Source organism: Choloepus didactylus, chromosome 3 (assembly GCF_015220235.1).
Source record: "Choloepus didactylus isolate mChoDid1 chromosome 3, mChoDid1.pri, whole genome shotgun sequence".
Classification (NCBI taxonomy): domain Eukaryota; kingdom Metazoa; phylum Chordata; class Mammalia; order Pilosa; family Megalonychidae; genus Choloepus; species Choloepus didactylus.
In genome coordinates, this window is record NC_051309.1 from 150,501,274 (window position 1) to 150,513,770 (window position 12,497).

Sequence of the window (12,497 nt, forward strand, 5' to 3'; positions counted from 1 at the left end):
CATGCTCAGAGCAACTGTGAGCAAAATGGGAGCCTACCATTTATTCCAGAGTCTCTAATTCCTGGGACTGTGAGGTAACAATGCTATCATTGAACAGACTGTTAGAGAGAGTAGACTGAGGCTATTTGCAAACACATCACATTAAAGATCGATCCAGGAACTGGTGCAATATGGCCCTATTGGAGGCGAAGGGGCATGAATAGATTCAGCATTGGTGAAAGAAAAGAAGTTGGCAACTTAAAATTGCAACCAATTCAGTTTATTCTTGCTGTGTCCCATGCATTCCTAGTTGCCCATCACCAGTCCTTAATCCTTGAAATTTTAGTCACTTTTAATCTTTCCTTTGATTTTTACTCAAATTAAAATCAGCTGATGAATCAATTCTACCACTGCAATGTATCCTGCTAATTTTCCTATTTAAGTTGTCACTACCTCTCCTTTAGATTATTGCAATTTTCTCTTTAATACATTCCCTTCCCACTGTCTCTCATTCAGTGCACCTATATGCTTTCCAGAATGGTATGTTTAAGGCGTAATTATGACCATTAACTTGTTATTGAATGTTATCCAAGTTTTCCCTTATAATCTGATCCAAACCTCCTGCCAAGCTATATACCTTATTTTCCAGGTACATATGATTTCTCATCATTCTTAAATATTCACTATATATTGTCAGTTCTGTCCCTATGTTCAAAGCATTATCTATATTAGAATATAATTCTCTTCCATCTGTTCTAGTGGAAATCTCACCCATCCAACCATGTCCAGGTTTTCCTGATTTTTTAGGTCATAATTAATTTTGCCCTTCTTGTGTTTTCACAGCACTCATTTTATATCTCTACATCAGATTTCATCACAGCATAAGTATAATCTGTTTCGCTTTGATGCACCTTGTATTTCCCCATAAGTTTCTTAGAAGCAGAAGCAGGTTTTTTTTTATTTTTATATTAACTTTAATCTCTAACTGAATGTCTTACACATATGATGTTTTTAATAACTGTTAGATTGAATTGAGTATTCTTTCTCTTCTTTGTGCTGTACTACAGCACTTACTACCTTTATAGTCAATGTGAAATTCACCACTTTTAAGATCATTTTTGGGTGATTCCATCTACCTGAAAGTTTATGAAGTACATTGTGTCCCTTAATATTTATGAAGTTAACTGTAACATAAAATGGTGTTTTTACTTTGTTCTGTTGGCCTAGACATTGGAGGCTTTTTGCAAATTAGAAAATGGACTTGATTTAGGCATGCATATATTAACACTTATGCTAGATGCATAACTAGGAAATTGTGTTAGCTTCATACAAGGAGAGCATCCCAAGGCTAAGAATGGTTAAATATGAGGCAGTGTTTTTGACAGAAAATATGTAGCTCTCTTTTATGAAGGCAATAAACAGGGAGTTGAACTAAATTCATTTGTTATCCTGAGTCAGTTCAATGTCAGTGTGCAGACATAGACTTGCTGCCAAAGAATACCTTATGCACAGAAACAGTCTTAGCCTAGTAGTTTTGAACACTCTGATTATTATAATAGTATTGTTAGATAATGTTAGAAAGTCAATTACAGGTTTATAAATACAGTATGTGAAACTGTCGTTTTTTTAATTGATGACCTCCACTAGCATGGATAATAATTTAAAATAATCAAGTGAAACAAATTGTAGGAAGAATCAAACAAGATAAAGGCTAGGGATGTTTATAGAAACAATATTCTTTAAAATAATGACATCTGGTAATGTTCTCAAGAAAAATTCATGTAAAATGCTTAAGTTATTAAAATAAATAAAAATCCAAAGGCAGAAATTCCATCTTCCACAGTAACTGTCAAAAAATGATGAAAATGACTTATTTACACCATAGCTAAACACTCCCTGGAATAGAGAGTGAAATGGAGTCAATGTTATTAGCAGATGAAAAAGAATGTGACATTTCAGTGGGAAATGTGAACCATTAATTCACAGAAATCATCCTTCAGTGTTTTCAAATGTTGTTCCAAAACTTTGGTACTATTCTAATTTGAGACAATGGGAGAAAAAAGGAAGATTTATGTGCCTTTTACTGAGCCACTTTTACTCATGCTCAGCCTTGACATTAGCCTTTTCTCTTGACTGCACGGATATATCTTGGGATGAATAAATAATTTGCAAATATATGAGTCAACAAAGAAATGCAGAGTTGCAGACTGATAATGGAAATTACAGGGGATATAAAATGTCATACATTGTGCTGCCATTAAAACAAGAGAAGTACGGGAAGTTATAAATAACTTCTTAAAGGACTGCTTTTTAAATATTCTTTGGGAAGTATAACTGATGAAAGTCCAGTCATTTTTCATGTGAAATTGTTCTTCTCAATAAGCAACTGCTAAAGTGAAAAACCAGGAATAGACAACAGTGGCATTGTTTCATTCGGTACTTCTGATGAAATGTCATATCCTGTCTACAGTATCACACTTGAGTAAAATGCTCAACAGCTTTGTAATATACTGGTGTCTCACAATAAAAACTATAAAAAAAGTCTACAGTGCTTACATCACGGAACAATAAAGAAACTACAGAGGAAGGAAACATGTATTAATGATACTGCCAATTTATTGTGATGTTTACAATTTATAAAGTACTTTCAAGTGCACTATTATTTTAATAAGAACTCTGTAATGTAGTCATATATATTTAAAACAATATTACTGACATAGAAACCTAAAATAATTACATGACTAGCTTTATTTATTTATTTTTTTGCATTAACTCCCCATTCCCTACCCCCTGACCAGACCCTGGTAAACTATATTCTAGATTCTGACTACAGGAGTTTGCATATTCTAATTATTTCATGTCAGTGAGATCAACACTGATAATTACTTATAATAATGTGTGACCAGAACCACCATCCATTTCCAAAACTTTACAATCAATCTAAATAGAAATTCTGTACAAATTAAGCATTAAGTCCCCATTTGCTACCCTCAATTCATTCCTTCCCTGATAACCTATATTCTAGATTCAATATCTATGAGTTTGCCTAAAATAATTAGTTCATATCAGTGAGATCATATAGTACGTGTCTTTTTGTGTCTGGTTTATTTCATTCAACATGATGTTTTCAAGTTTCATCCATATTGTCACATGAATCAGAGCTTCATTCCTTTTTAATGTTGAATAATATTCCATTGTGTGGATATGCCATATTTTGTTTATCCATTCATTGGTTGATGGACACTTGGGTTGTTTCCATCTTTTGGCAATTATGAATAATATCACTATGACTATTGTGAAAATATCTGTTTGTATCCTTGCTTTCAATTCTTTTGGGTATATACCTAGTAGCAGGGTTCCCCAGTCATATGGTAATTCTATACTGAGCTTTCTGAGGAACTGCCAAACTGTCTTCCACAGAGGCTGCACCACGTTACATTCCCACCAGCAATGAATGAGTGTTCCTACTTCTCCACATCCTCCCCAACACTTGTAATTTTCTGTGTGTGTGTTTTTTTTTTTTTAATAATAGCCATTCTAGTGGGTGTGAAATGGTATGTCATTGTGGTTTTGATTTGCATTTCCCTATGAACCAATGAGGTTGAGCATCTTTTTGTGTGCTTTTTAACAATTTGTATGTCCTCTTTGGACTTGCTGTAAGTATCACAGCTTGTTGGATCTTTCAATGTTTAAGTAAAGTGGTAGAAAAGTGACAGGTCTAAGAAAAAGCAAATAAGAATATGGGAGAAGATAGTATCTGCTACTTGCAAGAATGGTTTAGGGCTTACATTGATTAAGTGACTTAACTTGCTGAACTCACTGTGAGCTAGAAAGGAACAAGATGGCAAAGAACGAAAGAGCATTATATTATCCCTTAGGCTCACTCTAACATTTTAATACAACTCCTGATCATAGATTAGTTCCTTAATTCTGCAAAGTAAACGGGCTCAACTTACTCAAATTTCAAGTTAAGCCAGTAAGAAACACGGGACAAATAAGTTATCCAACTTCCCCTGGAACCTGAAGTTGAAATGGAGAAACATTAGGGAGTGAAATGAGTTTGGAAAAGTTAGAGCATGAGTAAGAGAAATTTATTATTTAATCCTTATGCACTAAGTCGTCCAACAAATATCTCATGGATGCCAACTCTGTGAGAGACAATTTGCTAGAGTGGCAGAGGACATAGACATTCTATTTTAATGATAAGGATATGATTATGGCAGGATCTTAAAGTCCTAGCTCCAAACATCAGGACTCTATCATGTGTAAACTAACATATTAATACATAGTGGCTTTCCAAGAAGATTAAAAAAAAAAACAAAATTGGTTTTAAAGTGGAAGGGTTATTCAGAGGAACCAGTGTGCTAAAAAATTATTGTATATAGCACATGGGAATACTCTCTGGTCCACTGGTTACTCAAATTATTTTCTTGTTTCAGGGAAATACTTGTCAACATACTTTAACGCATGGTTAACAATTGTGTATTTTCTATGCATGTAAATTAAATAAACATCTTAAATAAATACTCTGGAATCAGATTTCTTTATTCACCTTTCAAACTTAATTTTGTGCAGTGAGCCTTAAAAAAATCATTCCATTTGACAACTTCTTGAATCTCTCTTTTTCATAAAATGGTTTCAATTACTTTAAGCCAGTTTTTAAAAACATTTTAGTGGTTTTGTTTCTATTTGTCTTTTTGTGACAAAAATTAAACATTCATATTTATTAGAAACTTAGCCATTCAAGAGACATACACCCAAGCATGTTGACACTTATATGGAAAAGAAGGCAAGGCATTTAAAATTATTTCCATTTTCATTGTCAATGTGTCTAAAAATATGAATTATTCAAAGAAGAGTACCCATCCATGATTTTTTTCTAAGCCATGCTAATTGAGTACTTTGGAAAAATCCAGAAGCATACATATTCTTGAAGACATGATGCTCGGGTATATATGAAAACATTCTAAGAGCAAAAAAATTTCACATTTCTTTGAAATATTTGAGCAAAATGACACCTGAAGAAGATGAACCACTTTGTAATGTGATTTCAAAGATCCCTGCCTCACAGCTAATATACATTGAAACTGATTTGTTACTTCTCAAACACTGTATTGAGATTCTTTGTTCTGCAGAAAAGCTGCTATTTCCGATCTAAATTGTTTTACCTAGAAACACTGTTGATAAAATACGCTTTCTCTTTTCAATGGAAATAGTTTTATATTTCAACTAAATACTCTAAGTAATAAGTACTTGTTCAAAATAAATTAGAACTAAAAATATAAAGAAGAAAATATAAAGCATGTATCCAGTCAGGCCACTTTTGTTGTCCATTTCTTTGCTTTTTCTGTTTCTTTCTCTTTATTTCTCTTCCTCTTTTTCCTCTCTCTTTCCTTGATATATTTCCACCTCTCTTGTTTATCTCTTTCTGTGTTATTTACTTTTATTTTAAATGGGATAATATTATACAGTTCTGAAACCTGCTTTATACAATTAATGTTATGCATGTCTACCCATGTCAATAAATACAGACTTACATCGTTTTAAACTGTGACCAAGTATTAATGCATTTATATATTTAATTAATCAATTTTTGCTTTAAGTATTTTTGTTGTTTCCATTTCTCTTCAAATTGTAAACATCATAAAGAACATTATAAAGTTGGTAAATTTCTAACTGTAAATTTTAACAATAGAAAATCGAGGTAAAATCATATGCACATTTCTGGTTTTTTGGTATATTTTTCCAAATTGCCATTCAGATAGAATATGCCAATTCTAGATTCCTACCAACAAGGTATGGGTGCATATCATATCCTTCTCTCTACTGGTTCTTAGACTTTTAAATTTTTGCCTTTTGTAATAGGTAATCATATATTCTTATAGTAATTTAAAATTTTTCATTTTATTTCTAATAAAGCTGAAAAAACTTGCATATTCCATTTTTATTCAAATTTTTATGACGCACTTGTTCATCTCTTGAATATGAATTTATTTTATCTGACATCAAGTATTTTATATACTAAGGAAACTTAACCTTCTTTGCTTATTTGTTGCAAATTTTCTTTTCCAATGTTTTGTCTTTCAGTCTTAATTATGGCATTTTAGCCATTTAGATTTAGTTCTTTATGTTCAATCCATTGTTTGCTTTATATTTTCTGATATTTGTTTGCTTTTTTGAAATACATTTAGTGTAACTAAGAGTTGAATAGGTTTTTTTTTTTTTTTATTGTTTTTATATTACTTCGCAGGTTAGTAGAAAGTTACTGGGGAAGCATCAGGAATATCAGATGTTGTAAGTTACTCCACTGATTTGACTATATCCAGAGTTTTAAAGACCGTGAAAGAGTTTTTACTGAGGGTCCGATGTACATGATCTCTTTACTTTTACTCTTTTAACACATTTCCCACAACAACTCCATGATATAGTGTACTATTACTGCCCCCATCTTACATATGGAGATACTAGGACAGAAGGGGTTCAGACATTTTACTAAGTTTCCATGGTAGAAATTGACAGACCTGGGCTTGGAACACAATCTGTCTTAATTCAGAGTTCCCACTCTTAACCCCTGTACTATGACTGCCTCTTGAGCAATCTTGACACTCTTTTTAATGGGCATCCCAGTGAGTCCTTTATGTGACTGTGTGTAGAGATGCCACCCTTTTGGAAGATCAAACTGTTTATTTTAAGCTTCAGTTCATGAACCTCATTTATGATCTTTTCCTCAGAGAATGATGGCATCTTAAAACTGCACTAATCTCCATGTTTCCAGCTTGTGTTCTAGGCCCACTTTTTAAGATTTTTGTCTGTCCATGGGCCACTGGGAATTTCCAGAAGGAAATTTTCCTTTAAATCTCTAGTATAGACATTCTAAATTCTGGCTTTAAATTTTCAGAGTGGCATCCTTGAATACATTTGAACTAATTGTTACATAAATATAGCTTTCCATCCAAATTTTCACTTTATTGTACATTTTGTCATACCATTGAATGAAATGTGATTAATTAATTAATTAATTAAAAACTGTGAACAAGCCTTCAGTAAATATAGCATTGCTTTACCTGTAGTTCTTTCAGTATGGTGTTTTCACAGACTTCAAACTTCTCTGTGTTGCATAGCAAGGAAACACATCACACCATTTTATGACAATTATTTGCATTATTCACTGATTGCCTTTATCACTGACCACTTTAGAATACTCCTGATTTGACAGATCAATTTGTCTAATGAATACTACTACTTAGAAAAGTTATTTAATTATGTTATATACATGGAAGATGTATGATAACAAGGAAAGAGCTCTGAATATAAAGTTAGAAGGTTTAAGTAAAGTTTTTATTTTTTTCACCTCATAACTTTATGGCTTTAAATATTAAGTTTACAATCTTGGTTTCCTCAACTGTAAAATGAATATAATAAGATACGCCGTTCAACTTGACACAGTTGTTGTAAGAATTTAATGGAAATAAAGAAACTAAACAGTGGGTGATGTATTTTGTTACACAGCATGCCATACAAATATGAGATCTTATATGTTATTTAATACCTGATACTTGATTAAAAAAAGCTATAGCAATTTCAGAAAATTTATGCATACAACAAAATTTATACTCATTATGAATATAATGAATTGTTTTTCATTTTCATTTGAATGTAAAAATAATGTATAACTACTGTTGTTACACTTCTATACACTCATTTGGGAGGGTAAGTTATTAAATAATGATAGAATCAATCTCTGTTTGATGGGCAAATATTTGCCATTATACTGAAAAACATGCTTAATATATTTTTGTATTGCAACTTCTTGCTGAAGTTAGCTAAGCTAAGCTTTGTGTGTATATGAATATGTGTTTGTGTTTTATACATGTCAGTGAAATTAGGTTCAAGCTGTGATTTATTTTATGCTTCTGTTAAATAATTTGTCTATTTGTTTCTTCCTCATTTTAAGTTTTCAATAGATTCCAATAGTTTTGGAGGAAAATACATTCAGAAGGAATTCAGTGATTTGAAATTAGGATTTATTTAAAGAAATCTGTGTTTCTTAAGATATGGTTTCTAAAAGTGATTGCTAATCATTCTCAGAAACAAAGAGGCTTGTTTATTTAATACCAGGAATGACTTCCTCCGTTTTACATTGAATACAACACCTGGGGAATATCATCTGAGGGTGACTTTGGTTATGGTTTTTTAAGGCTGCCTTTAATTGCTTTTGCATCGAGCTGTATTCATGAATGTGCATTCATCAAAGAGTGAGGAGCAATGTGACATTTTCAAGTTTTACTAAGTCAACTAACACCGGTTACCATAGTGCTCGTAAATGAAGAAAACAGGAAAAGACAGAGCTGTTTTTCATTATGTGTTGAAAGATGTCAGCAGGATTAAAGTGTCAGAGAAAAAAAAAAGAAAAGATGAAAAGAAAATGAATTGCTTACCAAATGGTCATAAATGAGTATAAAAAGCAAACCTAAGAGCTTGGAGGGGACAAGATATGAAAAAGGTATAATTATTTTTTTGAAAGCCTACAAAATGTCTGATCCTGCCCACTTTCTATGTGAGAAGGCAAGTAATCGCCATGCACCTAAAGTCTCTTAATACGGATAGGTTTCTCCTCTAATAGGCTGGTTTTATGCCTAAATGGAAGAAAGATGCCCGAGAATAATTTTGTGCCCTTAAAATAGTCTTTGAGTTCAATTAATATTCAAATATGCACTGGGATAATTAAGGCTAAAACTTTGTAAATATGTATAGCATATTGAAATAAAGATCCAACCTTATTTAAATATGATAGTTTCATATCCTGGCCTTATAATTCCTGGATTTCTAAGTGTCAATGAATTTTGATAATGATACAATTTTTATGAAATAAACCGGCTATATATTTGGTGTCATCATTAACCCAGAATTTTGTCTGTACTTTATATGCTAATTTCTGTGTTCTGACTTGATCTCAGCCCATCAACCGCCCAGGGACCTGTCCTTTCTCCCAAATTATGTCTGACTCCAGAATCTTCCATGGTCTTTATTTTCTGCCATAACTGCCCCCTCAACTCTCCTTCTGATTTGCTGACTGCTGCTGTAAAAGTACTATGATAGGATGTTGGTTGGATACCTACCCAATACCATTTGAGATGTCCCACTTTCAATAGTTTCTAGTAGGCTCTTCAGTTTTAACCTATGAGCCTACACATATTTAAAAAAATATTCTATCCTGCTACCTCATACTCTATGAGACAAATGACATTTAAAAAAAAATGATGTCCCTCAATTTTCCTCTTGTACCTAAAATATATATTGGTTATCACCCGTCTCTTTTCCTTTTACGTGTCTCTGAAAGAACACCAGACCCTCCACGTGGGCTCTTAATCTCATCTTTCTTCTCCTCCAAATTGGAAAGAGGAATCATAATGGCTTAAATAGGACCCTAGTCCAGCAGTAATGGAAGCATTATAAAATTCTCCATAGTTTACATTTGTAGAAAATCCCTTCAACATTGTTCTAGGACTTTCTTCAGCAAATCTCAGACGTTTAAAATCAGCCCTTTAAAATTTGGGCTGTGATTTGAACCATAGAGTCAAGCCTACCCAAAGCTAGGAACTTTTTAGTAAAGAATGAGTTTAAACAAAAAAATAAACAAGCAAACAAACCTCCCTCAGCCTAGGCACTATTTTGCATGGTGGTGCTCTCTTATCACAACTTTTAAAATTAACAAGATTCTGCAAATAGTATCTCATGTGAATTGTTCACACCTTTTTACAGAGTCAGTCAATTAGAACAATGTTTCACAAAAGCTCTCACAATAGAAATGTGCTTTATTTCCTTTCTACAATTAGAAAATTTGAAATTACAAAAAGGGATTTCCGTAGTCCATAGGGAGACAATGCCTCATGTCCCCAAATAGATGAAAAGATAACATTTTATCTTGTAATTTGGTGCTAGTCTCAGTAAAACATAATGTCTGTGGTCAAATTTTCAAAATCACAATTATGATTATGGAATGATGGCATAGCTGAGCTTTATTGCCATGTCAACATTAAAGTAGGAGGATGTCTGAAATAAAAAATGTGAGACTAATGGTGGTGACTCAGAAGGCAGAAATTTTAAAAATGGATTCCCAATAAATTTTGCTAAACTCCCTGGGGCACTTCCCCATCTGTATGTGTTATAGGCATTCAGCTATTGTAAAGTTTCTCTAACAGTCTTAGGATGTACTATGACGGTAACAAGGAAGATTGATAGCAGATTCCATGACTCTTTGTTAATCACAAGAAGGTGACTTTGTACTTTCTCATGTTGTGCCTGGAAATATATCTCCCCACCACACCATACTGAAAACTTTCATCCTATTACCCATCTGTTGCCAACAAATGACCAGTTTAAATGCAAAATGAGTGATCGAGGTGTGAAACTCAGCTGTAATATTTTTCCAGGCCCCTTTCTTCCAATCACCTTTTGTGAAAAGAAAGAATGCAACATGCAATACATTTTCAAATGTGTCTTGGGGAATCTGAATAATATTTTATGTTTATTTTATGGGATAATGACAATTATCCCTTCAAAAATTAGAATTTGGTAATTTTAAACACAAACATTTGGCATAGCCACTGTTTGTTAGCATACAGTTTATGATGAAACTCAGCTACTGGGGTGTGGAGTTTATGAAGAAAATTATTCTTTCCAATTGGCTAGAGGAGTTTCTCATATTGGTTGATCAGTTTCCCAATTCCTACAGTCAGATAGATAGGACTTTCAGCACAGGGAACAGCTAGCTGGGAAAACAAAATTTATTTTTTCAATTACTTTGTGAACATCTGCATGTTAATAAAAGAGATGTGCATTAACACAATTTAAAATTTCTTTTCTCTTTTAATTGCACTCATGGATTAATTTCTAAGTTTTCTAATCAGTTTTTCTCTGGTGTCATAAGTTAGAGGCTAATGAATGCTAAACTTATTTTCCTATCTAAATATATTACTTGGAAGAAAGAGATTTTGCAGTGCTTTTGAAAATTGTTGAGTCAAAAAAAATAATTCTATGACAGATATACAATTAATCATCCCAAGCTGTTTATCAGAAATATTTCATAATATCTAGAGCTGTATATAAATTGGAGATAACATTATTCAGTTAAGCAGAACAGGTGCCATTTTCCCACATGATAGAATGACTCTTTTGACCTAGCAAGCATACTGCAGATTGGTCAAGGGCACAGGATCAGAAGGCAAAGAGTACAGGTCAAATCCTGGCTCTGCCACTTTCCAGCTATGTGATCTTGGGCAAGTTTCTTTATCTGTGAAATAATGCTTACAGATGTATCTAGCTCTTTGGTTTGCTAAAAATATTAAATTACTAATCAGAAAGTTCTCATAACTAGACAGCAATATTCCATTGCTTTACATTTTTACTAGTAAGACTGTACAACCCTGGAGAAGGTACATGAGTGAGCCCTTACAATATAAATTGCAGTATAGAATGATACACGATACCTGGAATAGATCCACAGCCCTGGAGAGACACCGCCTAAGAGAAAGAACCAATGCTATGGAGAAGAATCAAACCCATTTTCATTTTAATGGATCCTCATTGAATACATTGATGATGAGCATTTCTTCCACATATGCCTGATTTTCTCAGTTAAGATTACAACCAGGCTTCATTCCCTCTCTTACCAGGGATGTGCATATTCTCAGTAAATACAGCCTAATTTAAAATTGGAGGGAGGGAATGCATAAAATGTAATAGTTATACGCAAAAAAAAAAAAAAAAAAAAAAAAAAAATCAGCCAATTTCATACATAACAAACCATAATGTTTTAGATTAGATACGTCATTACTTACTTCCCTTAGAATAGATAAAAGTTGACTCTATCACTCTCTAAGGATTGAGAAACAAAGACTGTTGTTATCACCAATGAGGTATTTCCAAATAGTCTGCCTGAGAAACCATAAAATTTAACTGTAGTTTTTAAAGAGGCAATGATTGCTAATCATCACTTTGCTGTAGAATCTCAACTATCATAGCTATAAATAATCCTTCCCCAATTCTGGTTATTTAGTGCATTGCCCTTCTTAATGATTATTTTCATAGTTAAGAAGAATGTAATATTGTTTGCTTTAAAACACTTTTTATAGGTTCATGGAACTACATATTCATCCCTATGATAAACTAGTCTCACACATTAGATTAGCAAAAATAACCAAGCAAGAGCTATCATTTTTAGTGTATGTGGCATGCTAATAATTATTCTTTAAGAAGAGGAAACTTGCAGCAGATGTGCCACAGATGGGAGAAGGGAGAGCCTGGAGACAGGAATAAAAGTTGGGATCGTATTGAAAAAATTCAGTCAAGAAACAGTTAGGAAATACCCAGCAGCATGTTGCCTTGAGCCTCTCCTTCAATGCAGACAAAATCTGAACAAAATTGAGAGAAAGAGAGAGAGAGAGAAATCAGCTTTAAAGAAAGAAACCCCCAGCTACCACAAAGAAGGAGCCACTAAGCATGTGATAAAACCCACA